The following is a 19,521-nucleotide window of genomic DNA, read 5'->3' as shown; positions in this document are numbered from 1 at the left end:
TTTTTGCCAAGTGGAAAGAGATTTGTCACGCATGCAGTTTTATTTTTCCACATGGTTTAGTATACATGGAAAATTCAATTAAGAAAAATGATTTTGTTAGTGAATCTCTATCAAATTTTTTAAGGGCAACTACCCAGTGTTTTAGAATTTTAGGGGAGTTTCCATCAGTGAACGGGGCTTGTTTTGGCTGTGACCTTTCGGCTGGTTTAAACCTGTCAGGTCTGACCACAGAATCATGGCTCCAGGGCACAGGCTTGTTTTCTCTCCCTCTAACCTATTCACCACCCCTATTTTGCTGATGCTGACCAGAAGATTTCCTTTTTTAAGTAAGAAAAAAATTCATCTGTTTAGCTTTATATAACGTGCATGCATGAGTTGAAGTGAAATAAGCAATATTTCACCTGTCCCTCTTCCTCCCACACCGCCCCCGTCCTCTTCATTTCATATTTGATTTACCTGTCCTAACACTCCAAAATCATTTCTGAACGTGTTTCTCAAAGTATCACTGTGTGTAGGTGAAAAAACATGTTTCCAAAAGGATATTTATCTAGAACAATACCGTAACTATTATTACTTTTATAGTCATGTGTTCTACTTCTTTCTAAATAAGTTCCCTGATTTTTTATGTCTATGTAAGTTAAACAGTGAGTAATCTCTTTATTTCATCCTTGGCGTGCTTCATAAATCATAATCACTGTTTTCAGAGAACATGGAAATTACCTCTTTTTGTAAAATATGGTCATTAACAAAGAAACATTCTATAGAAATTGGGGCTCTTCAGCCTGCAGAAATTTGGGGGACTTCCCCACATAATAAATACTTGCTGAAAAACCAGAGATGTCATTGTGATTCTCTTCCTGTGACCATACATTAGAACAGCAGGAAGGGATGGTAATAATCTGTATTACAACCATAAAAACAAAAAAAGAAAAAGAAAGAAAGAAATCATGCCTTGAATACTTCCACTTAGTCTGGGTAAACTGAAGCCACACACAATGAACTTAAGGAAAAATATCACATCAAAACCAAATCGTAGAAATGGAAATTTAAAAATAATAGCATAAGGAGCTCTGGGGTGGCTTAGTTGGTTGAGCATCCAACTCTTAATTTCAGCTCAGGTCATGATCCCAGGGTCATGGGATCAAGTTCTGTGTCAGGCAGCGCACTGAGTGTTGAGCCTGCATGATTCTGTCTGTCTCTCTCTGCCCCTCACCACCCCACTCCCGACCCCGCTCTCTCTCTCTCTCTCTGGAAAAAAGATAGTAATAACCTAATGTTTACATGCACATGTGTTCATGAATCAGACTATCTAGTTTGCATCCTGGCTCTGATTTACTGCCTAAGTGACTTCTGGCAAGTGACTTCTTCCCTCTGCTCCCTGCTTTCCTTATCTTCACATCAAATGGAGAGAGCGAGAGTACTGCGCAGTATTTATCACTGTGCTGTTAGAGAGCTAGATGACAAAATTCGTAAAAGCGTGGTGCCTGGCACTCAGGAAGCCCTCAGTAAATATTATTTAATAAATAGTATGGTTATCTAGAACTGAGTATAAAGGACATGTTTCTTTAAGATTAATGGGGCGCCTGGGTGGCGCAGTCGGTTAAGCGTCCGACTTCAGCCAGGTCACGATCTCGCGGTCCGTGAGTTCGAGCCCCGCGTCAGGCTCTGGGTTGATGGCTCCGAGCCTGGAGCCTGTTTCCGATTCTGTGTCTCCCTCTCTCTCTGCCCCTCCCCCGTTCATGCTCTGTCTCTCTCTGTCCCAAAAATAAATAAAAAACGTTGAAAAAAAATTTTTTTTAAAAAAAAGATTAGTAACAGGCAGGGGCACCCGGGTGGCTCAGTCGGTTACCTGTCGACTTGGGCTCAGGTCACGATCTCATGGTTCATGGGTTCTAGCCCCGCATCGGGCTTGGTGCCGACAGCTCGGATACTGGAGACTGCTTCGGATTCTGTGTCTCCTCTCTCTCCCCTTTCCATGCTCACAGTCTGTCTCTGTCCCTCTCTAAAAAATAAATATTTAAAAAAAAAAAAAAAAGATTAGTACAGGCAGGACAATCATAAAGAAGAAAGAAGATGATTTGGTGGGTTTCGGCCCATAAACATGTTTCCCGCACATACTGAGGTCAACTCACGAAATTTAACCCTGGGGATAAAAGGAGGACTATCACACCAAAGGGCTCAAAGAACAAGAACGTGAATCTCTGAAGCTTTTAAACAGTATTCATCTTACTGACCTCCCTGGACAATAAATAAATAAATAAATAAATAAATAAATAAATAAATAAAATAAAAACCTATATTTATTTTGTCCAATCATAGGTTTCTACTGATGAGGTTAAATGTTTAGAAGTATTTGAATTCTGTAAATTTAATTCTGAATGTCAACTTCAGTATCACTTGACTGATGCTCTAGGTGTATCACCAAGCACTGAACATGTCGCTTTTTCAGGCAGCAGCATCCTTGTGTAGGCTTCCCTGTCTTTCTCACCTGGAGGATTCCAGGAAGGCTCCCCCATAAAAATGAGATTTTTCCACATACCCTGCTATTCTTAACGGGATCTGGCCTAATTCGAATGCAGGCCACAGGCACAGGTGTCACAGGGAGGCAATCTGGCTCTGGCCCTGAAGGATGTATGTTTGCTTTGCCTAAAATGATTTGTTGACTCATACACATTTTTTTTTTTCCAGAAAGCTCCTTGAATTGGACACGTTTTAATTTTTTTTTTCTAAGCAGCCACTAAACCGTGAAACTTAAACAGAATTAGGCATGTGTTTTGATTTGTCTTTTGCTCTGCCAAGTTGGAAAAGTTCCCAGCAAGTGATTTATTTGCCAACAAAACCGCAAAAGCACAAATGAGACCCTTAAGGGTTACAAGTTCTTTTGTAATATCTGTGTTCTGATGGATGGCTAATTATTTTTGGCTTGAGACAGATTGATAGCAAAACAAAAATTAAGAGAGCTAGAATTCTAACACCTTTTACTCCAACTCCTAATGTTACTGATGAGTCAATTGAGGCTGTAATGACCTGACCAAAACTCCTTAGGAACAGAAAGCTGATTGAGGGTGTTTATCCTGCTCTTTCTTCTGCAGTTTTCACAGAAAGTTCAGTGATACCACCTCCAATCTCAGACCCTTACAAGCCCACGCTGCTGATGCCAACAAAATCCCACTCCAGAAGTTAGGGGTTACTTATTGTCAGTTCACGTCTACTAGCAAGGATCATTAAATACTATATTTAAAAATCAGGAACAACCCAAATGTCCATAAGAGGGAAATGTTTCCACAGATTGTGCCTAGGCAGATAACTGAGTCGTGTACGTTTATTTAACACCATGTTTTTGAAGACTGTTTAAGGACATGGAAAAATAATCCTGGTGTGTTATTTATTAAGTGAAAACTGTGGAATACAAATTTACATATCAATTTTATATCATACTGTATATATTTAAAAAATAATTTTAAAAACTTGGAAGGAAAGGCATGAAAATATTATTGATGCTTCTCTGTGGTAGGTAAAATTAGGGATGATTTTTTGTATTTCCATGTATACTTTTCCTACATATACTTTTACATATTTTATTCTGTGGATAGGGATTAGATTTATAATCTGGAAGACAAAGAATGTTATTTCCAATAATCCAGTGTATTTATGATCAACTGGAAGAAGGGAGTCATAGCTATATGAACTATCTTTTTTTCTTTTAAAGAGCATGTCAGCATGAATATGATGTATGAAGCATGTGCCATCTACTCATGACTTTGGCTTGGGTCAGAAGGTATAAAGACTTTGGCTTTTAGTTTGAAATGAGAACCACTGGATGGCTTTGGTGGAGGAGTGGCTTGATTTTAACAAGGTCACTCTGGCTGTGGTGTTTAGCCAAACTAAACAAGGATGGTAATGGTAGAACAGGTAGTGAGAAGAATTGGATTTTAGCTGGTTATACATCATGATGTTAGATTTTAAGAACCATTTTAAAATGTATTTATTATATAGGGATTTGAATATGTCTTATGTATATTTTACCTGTGGAACTTGTGATGAACCCCCAAAAACTCCCTACTTATTATATGGGATTTAAATATGTCTTTTATATAAATTGTATCAATTTATTTATTACATGGGGATTTAAATATGTCTTTTATCTTTATTTTCTCAATGTAACTTGTGAGGAGCCTAAACAAAAAAGCAAAACAAAACAAAAACAAAAACAAAGACCACTGGGTATAGCAGGCCTTTTTCCTGAAAATAGTACCAGATCTGCTTTTACCTTTCCTTTTCAAACATCTGCTCCTATACTAAGAAACAGTTGCTCTGTCTCTATGGAGAGCAACCAAGGTTTAAGACTATGGATCTCAAAGACTGACAGAGGCAAGTAGATTGAAATTAAAAATTCAAAAGCATTATATGAAAAGAAGGAGATGGTACCTAAGATAGGGAGGATTTCTCAGGAGGTCAAAAGAGAAACTGGGGTAGAATTAAATTTGTGTTGAACACAGGAAAGGATAAATAAACTCACTGGATAAATAAACATTAAAAAATACAAAAATAAAAAGATTCTCACTTAGAATCAAAACAGAAAATTCAGTAACATGCTGTTAACAAGCAACCCATAAAACGAGGTGCTGGAAAAGTTAAAAGTAAAAAGCAAGGCAAAGATATATCAGGCAAATGCAGACAAAAAGAAGGCGCGGTCACTATATATGATGTTATAATAACATCATAAAATAGAAATGAGATATAATAGCTGACATTTGTTTAGTACTAAGGACATATAACATCTCATTTAATCCTCATGATGGTTATGAGGTTGTTAGTGCCAAACTCCAGCCCAAAAGCAATAACCAGGATAAATATGATACGACCGTAAGAGGCAATTTCAAGTGAACAAATACCGTTCACAGATCAGTGTGCAACAGATCATTTCGAATCAACATGTGAGGCAAAAAATATAATAAACACTAGAAGGGATGAGACAAATCAAGTAGCGGTGAGACACTTTAATACACCTTTCTTAGTTTCTGACCTATCAAGTAGGCAAAAACAAATGAATAAGATCTAAATGCTATAATTTAATGAAGTTTGTTTAACAATATATCACATCATTTTAATGGCAAAAATTGTAAATAATCTAAATGCCAACAGTGGAGAATTTATTAAATAAATCAGGCTAGGACTAGAGTAACCATTTAACATCTCTAAAATGATGTTGTAAATGTTTTAAAAACATTATAATTATACATTAAATGGAAGAACAGATACATAATGATATATAGGATGTGCTCTGAATTTTATTTTTGAAAGTGTGTGTAAAACATATGTGAATATATATACAAAGAAAAGAAACTAAATGGGTACCCCAAAACATTAACATCAGTCATCTCCAGATCTTGTGATTATGGGTGGTATTATTTTCTTAGTGATTTTTCCATTTGAAAATTTTCTTCAAAGGGTATTTTTGCCTCTTCAATCAGAGAAAAACATAACTGACCTTTGTTTAATGATTGACTGTGATCTTACAAACATCCCACTTGATTCTCACAATATAGAAGAGAAAAGGTACAGATTTTATATGGGAGGAAATCAAGGCTCAGAGAGGTAACATTGCTTTTTTTTTTTAATTAATGTTATAGTTAATAGCAGGGCTGGGGTAAAACTCTGACTTCTGACCCCAAATCCTGAGGACTTTCCAGGATATTCTTCTGGGTAAACCATGCCTCCACAAAGGCCATGTTCAAATGCTGCTGGTTCAGCATGTCAAGTGATCATGACCCTGAGGTAATAAACCCATACAGCCTGATAAGATGTTGCATCCAAGATAGTAGGAGAAAGAGGTGACAATATTTAATTAGCTCTAAATGAGCAAGGAGCTAAGGGAATAAGATAATACATTTTGATGGAAGCTGAAAGTGGAAATAGTCATGGGAAGCCAGAGCTGGTCAGCTTCAAAGGTTCTATCACCCGAGGGACAAATTTTACCTAGTTAGCATCTTTTCTAGAGGTACCCTGGGAGAAGAAAGATACTTTAAGTATAAACATGTTTCTGTGGTTTGCATTTTAGGCCAGACTAAAGATCACTTTGAATGTCACCCTGGGTATCTGCAAACCAACATTAGGATTCATTCAGATCACTGGATCTGCGACCTGGCTTCATGCTCATGGTTGAGTGATGGGCCATTTGGGACTCACTTTCCACTATTTATGAACTATTAGCAGTTTTTCAGTTTCCGTTTCTCTCAGTTGCTGGATAGTTTGTATTAATAGTTCTGTTGCACTTCAAAATAGATTTCAGACTTTTGTTCAATGGAAAATGTACAGGGACACTTTGATGGTTGCTTTGTAAATGTCAACAATCTTCAGAGAATGATTTTATTTCTTCAGATTGGAATGATTTTTCCATTTCTCGCTTTAGGAGTTCTACTTTTCTGATTTTTTGCACAATATGTAAATTAATAAAAAAGTTTTTACAAGTGGAATCTTTGTTATGAAAATGGCTTTAAAATGTTTTTCCAATTGCTTAATAACACAAAACTTTGTAAAAATCAAATAATGAAAAGTCTAAGAAGAAACTAAAAATCCCCTGAAATTCCACCAAAATCAGAAAGCCACTGTGAACATTTTTGTCACTGCCTTTTCATGCTTTTACTGCATACACACTCATATAATTTACCATAAATTAGGTATGATACATGCTGCTTTTTATCGTAAACTTTTTCTCTTTTTCCCCTTATCTCTATCCACGCCATCACCCCCCAAGATATCATTGTTAACCAACGTGTGCTCTTCCGTACCTATACCTGATTACTTAAATAACATGGGAAAATGTTCAATTTATCCCCAGATATATTATGTGTATTTGTGGAATTTTGTAAATGGAGAAGTCAAGATTTTGTCATTTACAAACATGAAGTTTTAGCTCTCATTTCTCTGCTTTCCAAATTTCACATCACAGAAATCTCTAGATTTTATGGTAGCAAATGGTCTGTGGAGTGGACGTGCCACAGTTTATTAAACCATTCCTGCTGGGTGAGCAAGCACTTCACCACCAATTTTTCTCTATCATAAACAGTGTTGTAACAAACAACCTTGTACACGCATCCTTATGGGCTAGTGCTCTTACTTTTATGGGATAGATTCCTAGAAATGGGCTTAGTAGTCAAAGCTATAAGTACTTTAAATTTTAGGAGATAGTGTCAGGTTGCTTTCCAAATAGGTTGTAGAATGTACATTTTCATCAGTAAAGTGTCTGAGGAGCCTCTCCCTCATGTCTCCATTAGCAGTAGGTATTTTCATTCCTTTTCATTCTGGCTTACCTGATTGTTGAGAAATAATATCTCTCTTTCTATCTTAAATTCGCTTTTCTCTGACTGAGGCTGGGGATCCTTTCTCACATTTATTGGTTGTTAGAATGTGCTCTTTTGTCAATCTCCTATTTACTTTCTTCTATTGGGATTTCTCATCAATACCAAAGGATTCTTTATATATTAGAAATAAACCCATGCTTCTATGGTCAATTAATCTGTGACAAAGGAGGCAAAAATATAGAGTGGAGAAAAGATAATCTCTTCAATAAATGGTGCTGGGAAAACTGGACAGCTACACGCAAAAGAATGAAACTGGACCACTTTCTTACACCACACACAAAAATAAAAATAAAGGCCTAAATGTGAGACCTGAAACCATATAATTCCAAGAAGAGAACATAGGCAGTAATTTCTTTGGCATCAGCTGTAGAAACCTTTTTTTAGATAGGTTTCCCAAGGCAAGGAAAACAAAGAGAAACTGAACTATTAGGATTACATCAAAATAAGAAGCTTTTGCACAGCAAAGGAAACCATCAACAAAGCAACCTACTGAATGGAAGAAGATACTTGCAAATCATAAATCTGATAAAGGATTAATATCCAAAATAGATGAAGAACTTACAGAACTCCACACCAAACAAAAAAATAATCCAATTTAAAAATGGGCAGAGGACCTGAATAGACATTTTTCTAAAGAAAATATGCAAATGGCCAACAGACACATGAAAAGATGCTCAACATAACTAATTACCAGGGAAATACAAATCAAAACTGCAATGAGATATCACCTCACTAGAGTTGGTGAGGATGTGGAGAAAAAGGAACCCTCATGCACTGTTACTGGGAATGTAATTTGGTGCAGCCACAATGGAAAACAGTGAGGAGGTTCCTCAAAAAATTAAAATTAGAAGTACAATATAACCCAGTAATTGAACTACTGAGTATTTACCCAAAGAAAATGAAAATACTAAATTCAAAAAGATGTAGGCACCTCTATGTTTATTATAGCATTCTTTACAATAGCCAAGATATGGAAACAACCCAAGTGTCCATCCATAGATGAATGGATAAAGACGATGTGGTGTATATACGTACAATGGAATATTGCCCAGCCATAAAAACGAATGAGCTCTTGCCATTTGCAAGAACATGGATGGGCCTAGAGGGTATAACGTTAAGTGAAGTTAGTCAGACAAAGAAGGACAAATACCATATGATTTCACTCATATGTGAATTTAAGAAACAAAACAAGTGAACAAAGAAAAAAAGAAAGACCAACCCCCTCCCAAAAAAACAGACTGTTAAATACAAAGAATAAACTGGTGGTTGCCAAAGGAGAGGGGGGGGGTGGGGGGTGGTATGAAATAAAGGGGAGTAGAGTGCGCCTATCATGATGAACACTGAATAATGTATAGAATTGATGAATCACTATACTACACACCTGAAACTAATATAACACTGGTTATTACACATCAATAAAAAATGTTTAAATATTTTTAAAAATATCTTTCACAGTACATAACTATCACATGAGTTGATATTTTCCTTAGTCTAATATGCCTTTTGGATTTATGACATCTTTTTCCATACAAAAAATATTTAAAGGTAGTGAAAAATCCATCTTTTTCATATAGTTTCTGGGGATCTTGCCATTGGCTAAAAGTCTCCCAACTCTTAAATTATACAAGTTTTCCTAAATTTTATTCGAACATTTTTTAAAAATTCAGTCTTTCATCTAGATAGAATTCTTAGAGAAATCCAATTTTTCTGGATTGATAAACAAGTATACCAGCAAGATTTTTTTTAATAATCCTACTGAACTGAAATACCAGCTTTCTATGTTAATTTTCTCATATGATAATTCTCTACCACTCTCTGTTATGCTCCGCTGATTAGCTATATGTCAATATTATTGATTATAAAGTATACTTATGAGTTAGACATATACTACAAGTCATAGTGTATGTCGAAACCTAGTATGACAAGCCTTCCTTCCCCCAACTTGGAGACAATGATCTGGTGGTTAATTGATTGCAAACACACACTCTGGTGTCAAATTGAATCCTGATTTCAAGTCAGTTAACATCTCTATATCTTAGTTTACCTATCTGATAAATTGGGATGATAATATTTGTCACAAACAGTTGTTATGAAGATTAACTGGAGCAAAACATAGAACACTTGGAAAATTCCCTGGCATATGCTAAGCACTGAAAAATTAGCCTTTGTCATTTCTTAACTATTGTACAGGATTTCTTTCTTGTGGACATCATTGACTCTTCCCTTCAACCCAAACCCTCTGGAAGCAACTCTTGGGAGTCTTAACTTCAACTGCATTAAATATATGTATTCATTTTGGGCCAATTAAAATTTTTATGATACTATGTGTCACATCCTGGAACTCTGTTTGTTCTGTGTTATGTTTTTAGTTTATGCCCTCTTAGATCTTGTTCAAAGTCTTCAATATGACTCTGGTTCAATGCCTTTCATATGACTTGCACCTTTCTTGTTAAATGTATTCCTGTTTTAAAAATTATTTTTCTTATTATTCTGATTGTAACATTTTCCCCATGTCTAGTTCTAAATGGTTATTGCCATTGTAGAAAAAAAATGTCATCTTGTTTATTCCTTCTAGCATTTTTTATTAGAGTCTCTTGGGTTTTTTTTTTTACTGTACATACAGTTATATCATCAGTAGGAGAGATGTGTGTATACCTTCTTTACCAAGATTTACATTTAATACTCCATTTTCCTGTCTTTATACTCTTGTCTAAATACTCTTTAATTATGATAATGATGTCTCCTTGTTATCACAAGAGTAGTGGTAAAAGGGTGACCAAAGGATCCCACCAGACATAAGCACAGGACCCTGACTCCTTTACCATCAATAAAAGATGTGTCCTACTACACAGAAAGCTGGAGAGTCAGCGTGGGTATGAACCCACTCAGGGGATAGCTTTCATGGTTCAAGCCTCCCCAAGGCAGCCTCACTACCAATGATAGTGCTCATCCTGGGTGAGGATCCCATCGGGCGTTACAGGGGAAGAACAGTGAACTTGAAGAATTTACTGTTTTTATAGGTAGAGAATCAAGTCTGCTCTTTAGCTGAGGGAGCCTTTACCTCATTAAGGTTGCCTGCTACAAATACGACTCTGAAAAATGAGATGAGTAAAAGAATTGTCAGGGCCTTGCACTGTTGCCATATCCAGCCAGATCATGCAGGGACACCCAGGGTCCACGGCAGATTACCTCTACCAAAAGCAAGTATAACTGCCTCAGGTATTAAGGCCCCAGTTGTCTCAGGAAGTCATTTAATAATCTTGTAACCAAACACAGGCTCATTTTCTGTTGGTTGGTTTGTTTTCACCATGGCAGTTGTCTTGAGGTTTCATGAAGAATGGTTAGTCCTTGAACAGATTTATCAAAGAAACTATTCTAATTTCCAGGGAAAATAAAACAAAATGCAGCTGTGGCTCAAGGGGTTTGGCTAAATAAAGAAGGAATGCATTTTTTTAAAAGGCAGCAATGATTTAGAAAGGTCATCGTTTATTGAATAAAATACACCCAATTTGAAGAGTTTCTTCTCTCTAACTTCCCAGTTCCATGACTTTTCACAAATAATTTAAGCCCTGGGCTTCCTAATATGTGCGTTGCAGGCTATTGTCAGCATTAAAAACAAATTGTATAAAGCACCCTGCATGTAATTGGTATTCAGTAACGCGCATGCTCCATTATTGTTATGTTCAAACATGTAAATAGTAAGTGGAGTTTGTTAACATTTACCTTGTGTTCTTCCTGTCATTCTGAATTAAGCAGTTCATTTATCTCTTAATTACAGGGCTGTGAATTACCAAAGAGCATTGAATTTTAGTCATCCTAATGATTTAACTAGCCTCCAACTCTTTCTTCCTCTTTTCACTGAATGACAAAGTTTCAAAGCCAACATTCACCTTCTACAAAAACCTTTGCTGAAACAAAGCAAAGAGAAAGATCTGATATGAAGTATATACGTGTAATCTGTCACTTCTTGTTTTGTTTTAATCATAAAAGTTCCACATGCTTAATTATTTTAAAACTTCTAATACCAAAGAATTGGGGAAAAGTAAAATTTCCATTCCTCCCAATCCCATTTCCCCAAGGAGAACCATTAATGAGAGTGTGATGTGTTCATTCCAGGTTTTATTTCTATGCATAGAAAGTGTAATATTAGTTATTTTCTTCCAAAGATTATATGAATTATGCTGAGGTGAAAGCACTATATTATTATTATTATTTCTAATTACGAGCTTGTGGGTTAATTTTTTTTAATTCAAAGCAGCTTTTAGTGTGTTTGTGTGCATGCACAAGTTAGTCCTAAAGAAAAGACAAGGAAGTCCCTCCTGTCTGATGTGTTGAAAGCCCCAAATACATAGTCTTCCTTTTTCTCGGGCTTTATATTCATGTAAATATACTTCCTAGAACATAGCTCAGTCTTCATTGCCTTTATAATAGTTTTTTTGTTCCTTTCTGTGAAACCTATTAATAGGAAGATTTTTATCTTCTGTGACTTGCCATTATGAGCTTTCAGCTCTCCTAACACCCCCAGGAGGTAACAAAGAAAACTCCTTATGTTTACAGAGTGCTTTACAGATTACAAAGCTCTTTCTCAAATGTCTGCCATGCTCCTCACTGTGACTCTGTGATGAGTGGCAAGCATTATTTCCCCAACTAATAGGACAATTAAAGTAATAAAGGTTAAAAGGCGACTTGCCTAAGGTCACACAGCCACCGTCACAAACCCAGTTCCCCTCAGTTTCTTAGAGAGTTCTCAGGCAGCTTCACAGAGTCAATTGTCCAGGATGAGTCGAGCCTTCACAGACATAGAACATAGTTTAGGAAATATACTCAGAGTTTATAGAAGACATACTTGATTCCTTTAAGAAGTGTTTTCTTTTCATTTAAAAGAGTAAGCTAAGACAAGCTATATATACCTGCAGCTAATTTTTAGCTACTGGATTTTAAGATGGATGCATTATTATCAGCATAAATAGAAATAAGGCATTAATCATTTCCATCCATGGAGAATCTGTACCTCACCTCTCTTTCATCAAGAAACTCTTTGTGGTGATTAGAGGATTTAAAGCTAAGTAAACAAGGGAGTGCCTGGGTGACTCAGTTGGTTAAGCATCAGACTCTTGATTTCGGCTCAGGTCATGATCTCACAGTTGGGTTCGTGGGATCAAGCCCCGAGTCAGGCTCTGCGCGGACAGCACCGAGCCTGCTTGGGATTCTCTCTCTGCCCTTCCCCCTCTCTCAAAATAAATAAATAAGCTTTAAAAAAATTAAAAAATAAAGCTAACTGAACAGGAGAGGCAAGCCACTCTATTCATTTGCTTTTGTTCATTCCCGGCAAAAGAAATAGCATAAGGATGTGTGAGACCTGTGACTTCAATACGACAATTTAAAAAATAGACTTGATTTTTTTTAGAACAGTCTTAAGTTTACAGAAAAACTGAGTGGAAAGTACAGAGATTTCCCATCTACTCCCTTAGCCTCCCCTCCCCCGTGTCAGTGCATTTCCCCTGTCGTTAGCAGCTTGCATTCAGTGTGGCACATTCATTACAACTGATGAATCAGTAATACATTACTATTAAAGAAAGTCTATAGTTTATTTTAGGATTCATTCTTTGTGTTCCATAGTTCTGTGAATTTTGATAAACACATAATATCATGTAGCCACCATTACAGTCTCATACAGAAAAGTTTCACCACCCTAAAAATCCTGTGTTCCATCTGTTCTTCATTCCTCCCTCCCTCCCTTCCTACCCCCGCAACACCTAGCAAACACTGATTCTTTTACTGTCTCCATAGTTTTGCCTTACAGTACCTAGCCTTTTTATATTGGCTTATTTCATTTAGCAATGGCTTTAAGTTTTCTCTTTGCATAACTTGATACCTCATTTCATTTTATCACTGAATAATATTCTATCGTATAGATGTACCACATTATGTTTATCCATTCACCTACTGAAAGACGTCTCAGTTGCTTCCAAGTTTTGATAATTTGAATAAAGTTGCTATAAACATTCATATCCTGGCTTTTTTAAAATTTTTTAAAAATTATTTTCTCAATGTTTATTTATTTTTGAGAGAGAGACAGACAGAGTCCGAATAGGGGAGAGGCAGAGAGAGAGAGGGAAACATAAACCTGAAGCAGGCTCCAGGCTCTGAGCTGTCTGCACAGAGCCTGACTCAGCGCTCGAACCCATGAGCCATGAGATCATGACCTGAGCGGAAGTGGGAGGTTTAACTGACTGAGCCACCCAGACACCCCATCGTATCATGGCTTTTGTGTTGTCGTAGACTCTGGGTCTAAAGTTCTCTCTTGTCTAGCAAGAGAGCGGGATGCAGGATTGAAAGCGAGAGATGACTAATGTCTGGGAAAAGACAAGAGCCCTGAATAAGGGTCCTTGCCCCATATTTATTCAGATCAGAAGGCTTACAAATGTGATGGGCATGCACAAAGAGACAAAGAAACTGTGAACATTAACTTGGTGGCATGAAGGAAGAGGAGGGTTTTGAAGACATACAGTGTTTGGGGTTTGGGTCAATACAAAACAAAATCTGGGCGCCAGGCAGTTGGGGAGTAATGTTGTTTACAGAGGACATGAGGCAGCACCTCTGTTTATCTTAGCTAGCCTAGGGGATGAGACAGATAGGGAGAGTAACCTCAGGGTTAATAAGGCACCTTTTCTTTTTTTAACCATCTTCGCTCTGGGCTGCTTGCCTGCAGCACAGCTGTCCATAGTCCAATTCACCAATTTACCTAACCTGGCCCTATTCTCCTGTGAAAGTAGCTTTCTGCTACAGTACTAAATTGGGGGTGCTTCCACCCTGAATATCTAATCTTGTTTATTTCATATACCTATGTATTTGGTACTTTTGCACCATTCCTACTTTAGGCCTTTGCCTCTCCCTGTCTATTCTGGGGCTCTTCACCCCCTCTCTATTTCGGGGTGTCTTTGTGCCTCCCTATTCTTGGGGTGCCTTTGCACCCCCATATTCTTGGGTGCCAATCTGGTTTACCCAAACTCGGGTGTGAACATTTTATGGCTTTGTATTTCTTTATGCGTTGTTAACCCATTGGTGTAAGCCCAGGCAATTCCTAATCTTATCCTCCACATTGTGTGAGCCTAAGTTTTTAATTCATTTGGGTAAATAGGAGGATGATTGCTGGATCATATGGTGGGAGTATGTTTAACTTTGTAAGAAGCTGCCAAACTATCTTCCAAAGTAGCTGTACCATTTGAAAGTTCCTGTTGTGCCACATCCTCTTCAGTATTTGGTGTGGTCTGTGTTTTGGATTTAACCTTTCCAATAGCTCTGTAGTGGTATCTCATGGTTGTTTTAATTATCCTGGAAGATAACTGCTTTTTAAATCTATTAGAGTGATCCTTCTACATCTTAATCAGCCTTAAGACAACTAAGTCAGCTCTTCAAATTGATTGGGATTTTTCTGCCATAGACATGTTCTTATGATTCTAGTGAGAAAATACTAGGTAGAAGCTATTAAGAAAAATCATGTGCCCAGAACAAAGAGAAGGAAATAGGAAAAGGCTGAAGCTGAGAACATGTTGTCAAGTAGAAACAGGCCACTGTGTTTGGCACTGGTAAGAGGCAAGGATAAAAATGATTTAAGAGCACTATTTGGGATGATAAAAGGGGAAAGAGCTCATTGGCAACCAGAAGTGTGCAGTAGATTGCAGATTGCCAATAAAAGTGTGAATGAAAACATTTGACTCCATAATTGGAGACAACTGCTTCATATCCCAGAGATACCATAAAAGAGGAAATATCAACATTTGAGTGCAGTATGGTTATAGGTAGTTAAAAACAATGAGAAGTCAAAATTTCTCTAATTGAGGTTAGAAGAAGAGCTGGTATAGCAGAACCAAGGGGTGCCCTACCCATATCCCCTTGGGCCCCATCATTTCAGTTCAATCTAGTGGAGTGATAAGTGCTAGCATCTGTATATATACACATATATATTTTTTTTCTTTTTGCTTCAGGGCTAATGAAGATAAGAGTTGGTGTAAAAATGCTCCAGTTCCCAAAGCCCTTGGGTAGATAGCTCTGTCACCTGCTCTCTCCACTGGTTCCTAACCCATCTTAGCCAATGGCTTGATAACACCTGGTTTACTGGATACCTTTTCTTTGTCTCACTTATCCCCCTCCCATAACTGTTTTTGGGGATCAACTCTCAATTATACATTTTGCACTCAAATTCTTATTGCAGGGTTAGCTTTTGGAGGAACCCAGGCTCAGACAGTTGTTGATTACATGTTTCTTCAGAATCCTACATCCCCTTTCGTTCCTACTGCCTCCCTCTTTCCAGGCTCCCATGAAATTTCCCCCTTTATTTGACCTGAGACTCATTATTTTCATCCTGTAGTTGCCAAGTCATTGACTGCAGCCAGAAAACAATATCCGATTCTTCTTTCACAATGCAGAGGCAATTAATTAAATGTAGTGTTAACTCTTCCTCATGTGTTTGCATTTTAAAGGGGATCCTTGGAGAAAGAACTCAAAGGAGTGAATGAATGTCTAGTTGTGAAATCTCAGATTCTGTGCCACCTGAATGGAGGAGATTATTTTGAGCAAGACTTCTCATATCCTTTACCTCTGATTGTGGTACTCCTTGGACCATTTGGGAGAAAACAAGCAGATTAACTAGTCACTTTTAAGTGACAAGTCAAAATTAGAAATTAAATGGAAGGGCTGGAGAAGAGGAATTTGAAGGAAAGCCAAAGAATTTGGCATAAAGTAGCAAAAAGAATAAAACAGCATATTCATTAATCCTAAAATACCTTTTTTCAGCATTTTAATCTCTGAAATGAAAATGCATCTTATAATCAGTAGCATCTCTTAATTACGGTTGTCAGGTGGCAAACACAATGTCATTGTCATTGCCTGTGATATGAAACTCGGTCATAGCTATTCGCGTTGTTGTCACTTCAGTTGAATTATGTGCACTGTTGGCATAGCATATGTTGAGTTTAATTGCTGCTTAAAGCGTCATCAGTATAATACTGATTTAGGATTGAAACAAATAGCTATCATTTATGCAAAATGGGTTGGGAACAAGTCAGCAGGGTATAAATGTGATATTTGTTAAGCAAATTATTTGTCACTGGATGGATGATCCTAAATTCCATATTTCCATGGAAAGTAACAGTAAAGTGCTTTACAGGATGAACCAAAGGAAGATGCACACAGGTAAAAGAAGTTGTGTTACATTTTGTTTTTGAGATTCGTGCAAAAGGACTGCCTATCATACACAAAGCAACAGTGGGAAGAGAAATTGCCAAATTCCTCACAATAGAGGAATGAAATACCAGTGCAATAGCAAACTAGAGTAAACAAATCATGCATTGCATGGAACAATCTTTAAGATGCATAGTATCTATTTATCAGAAACTTCCTGCTGATTTGGAACACAATGCACTTAACTTCCAGCATGATGCCATTGGGGAAAAAGTTCAATACGTGTTTAATCAAATAGGTAATGCCTGGGATGGGGAATTTGTTTTCTTTGATGAGACTTAAAATTACACTGTCAGTGCAAAAGGGATCAAGAGTATGAGTTTGGATTATGACAAGCAGTGTGTCACTGTAATCTTATACCTGCCAATTGCTGAAGTTACTGCCGTATTTAATTTAATTTAAACAATGTCTAAGAATAAGAACTTCTTCAAAGACATTATTGGGATGGGCATTAAGGAGGGTACTTGTTGTGATGAGCCCTGGGTGTTATAGGTCAGTGATGAACCCCTAAATTCTACTCCTGAAACCACTATACTCTATATTTAACTAACTTGAATTTAAATAAAATCTTGAAAGAAGGAACAAAAAGATATTATTGAGTGGACCAAAAAAATATAGATGAAAGTCCAGCTGATAGAGGACTGCTTAGTAGGCTTCTGGAATAGACATCCAGGAACCTACTATATATTCTTGTCCTCAATGATTTTATGGACATGTTTCTGAATAAAGAATAATTCCACCTAAAAGCATAGTGATATGGTTGTTAATAAAGATGGCATGACCAGGCCGCTACAACCCCACAATGTTTCAGTCAACAAACGATTTAAGGACCATTTGCAGAAGGAATGTGAGTCCTGGTTCTTGTTTGAAGGTTTTCTATTCAGACCTTCTGGTAAGATCAAGAAAGTGCTAGCATCAAAACTTACAGAATGGAGACAGTAGCTGTGCACACTTTAAAGAAATGCTGCATCACCAACATTCCTGATGTCCCAGAGGACATTATTTTATGGAATAATATGAATGCCAATGGGACTAAGTTGAAAAGAGATTCAGAAAATTTGAATTCTAAGTATGTGAAGAAGTTTTAGGAATACATTAACCAATTTACTTCACATGTAATACCCTTTTTATATATGCACAGTGCTGATATGTGATTTTAAATATTTATATCTCTATAGAAATAAATCCAGAGTTCTTTCAATAAGGATAAAATAAAATTTCCAAGTGATAAAAAGCATTATGTCATAGTTTATATTTTTGCCTCAAAGCTAAACGCATCATTAAAGTTCAGTTCACAGAAATGGCAGGATTGACTCACTAGTATATAATACGTCTGAATGTGTGTGAGAGAACCCTAGGGAGAACAATCCACAAGATAGATTTTAACATGCCTCTTTCAATAACTGGTTAAATTAATCAGAAAAAAAATCAACAGAGATGCAGAAATCTGAACAAAACAACTGACACACATTGGGCTAATGAGCCTGTGTAAGACATTTGCACTGCATGCAGACTTCACATTCCCCACAAGCTCATACGGGACACTTACAGGAGGTTCATCTGCTGGGCCACAAAGCAAGTCTCAGCAAATTTTAAGTGGTTAAAGTCACTCAGAACATCTACTCTGATTAGAATTTTTTAATCTATAAAAAATGAGCGGGGAAAAAAAAAACCCAGAGAAGTAGAAAACCCCTATGTTTGGAAATTAACCAAAACATTTATTTCTAAACAAGACGTAGGATGAAGGTAAAATCCTGATGGAAGTTAAATGATAGAAAAGGGAGAAAAATGTTATCAACATTCACATAAGATATGATTTGTGTATGTAGAAAATCTGAGAGAGTTTACAGATCAATTGCTAGAAATTGTTAAGAGATATTAAAAATACATTATTAGAGGGGTGCCTGGGTGACCAAGTCAGTTAAGTGTCAGACTTAGGCTCAGGTCATGATCTCACGGTTTGTGAGTTTGAGCCCCGCGTCTGGTTCTGTGCTGACAGCTCAGAGCTTGGAACCTACTTCCGATTCTGTGTCTCCCTGTCTCTCTGCCCCTCTCCTGCTCGCACTCTGTCTCTCTCTCAAAAATAAATAAACATTAAAAGTTAAAAATAACACACATTATTAGAGTCAATAAGGTTTTTGCTAAGTTGCTAGATTCAAAATCAATATATGAAAGTCAAATATATTTCTACATACCAGCAAAAATAATTAGGAAAGAAAGATATAATTTATTCTATTATCAAAAATACCAGTTATATAGAAATAAACCTAACAAAACAATGTGTAAGATCACCATAGATAATTATAATGCTTAATGGAGAGACATTAAAGAAGACCTAAATAAATGGATTAGAACACAATTATAAAGATGCCAAGCTTCCCAAATGTATCTAAAGATTTAGCAACATTTAAATTCTCAACATGATCATGTGCGTGACTGCAGGCAGACAAGCTGGTTCTAAAATTTATATGGAAATGCAAAGAAACCTATTTTGCTTGACGTCGAAACTTATTATAAAGCTCTAGTAATTAAGATAGCTGGTTGATAAAACAGAGATAGGTAGAATCCTAGATGGAATGGAGTCCAGAAGCAAACCCACCCGCATGTGGACACTTGATGTATGAGACTCAACCCAGCAGAGCACAGTGGAGGAAAGAAGTCAGTAAATATTGTCAGAACTGGGTACCCACATAGAAAAATGTGAAAAGGACCTCTCATTACTAACAAGCTCCAAGAGAATTACAGTGAAAAACAATACGATAAAAAGGTAACAGGGAAAAAACCTCCATGACTTCAGGTTAGGGAAAAACTTCCTAAGTCATAAAAAGCATTAATCATAAAGGGAAGAACTAATAAGTTTGATTTCACCAAAATAAATACTTCTATTCATTGGCACTTATGAAAGCACAGCCAC

The 19,521-nt window shown here is 36.8% G+C and overlaps 1 protein-coding gene across 14 annotated transcripts in view; it reads left to right on the top strand.

Annotated features, from left to right (window-relative positions):
* STAT4 (signal transducer and activator of transcription 4) overlaps nt 1-19,521 on the top strand; it is a 114,195-nt gene that overhangs the window by 54,278 nt on the left and 40,396 nt on the right. Inside the window, exon 1 of one of the 14 annotated variants that reach the window (XM_042949502.1) lies at nt 16,213-16,559. The exons of the other annotated variants lie outside the window; for them this stretch is intronic. The gene's annotated coding sequence lies outside the window, so the exon portion shown is untranslated. Of the gene's footprint in view, nt 1-16,212; nt 16,560-19,521 lie in introns of those variants that run through there. 14 annotated transcript variants of the gene reach the window in all.

This window comes from Panthera leo, chromosome C1, assembly GCF_018350215.1.
Source record: "Panthera leo isolate Ple1 chromosome C1, P.leo_Ple1_pat1.1, whole genome shotgun sequence".
Taxonomy (NCBI): domain Eukaryota; kingdom Metazoa; phylum Chordata; class Mammalia; order Carnivora; family Felidae; genus Panthera; species Panthera leo.
This window is presented reverse-complemented; position numbering and strand designations above follow the sequence as displayed.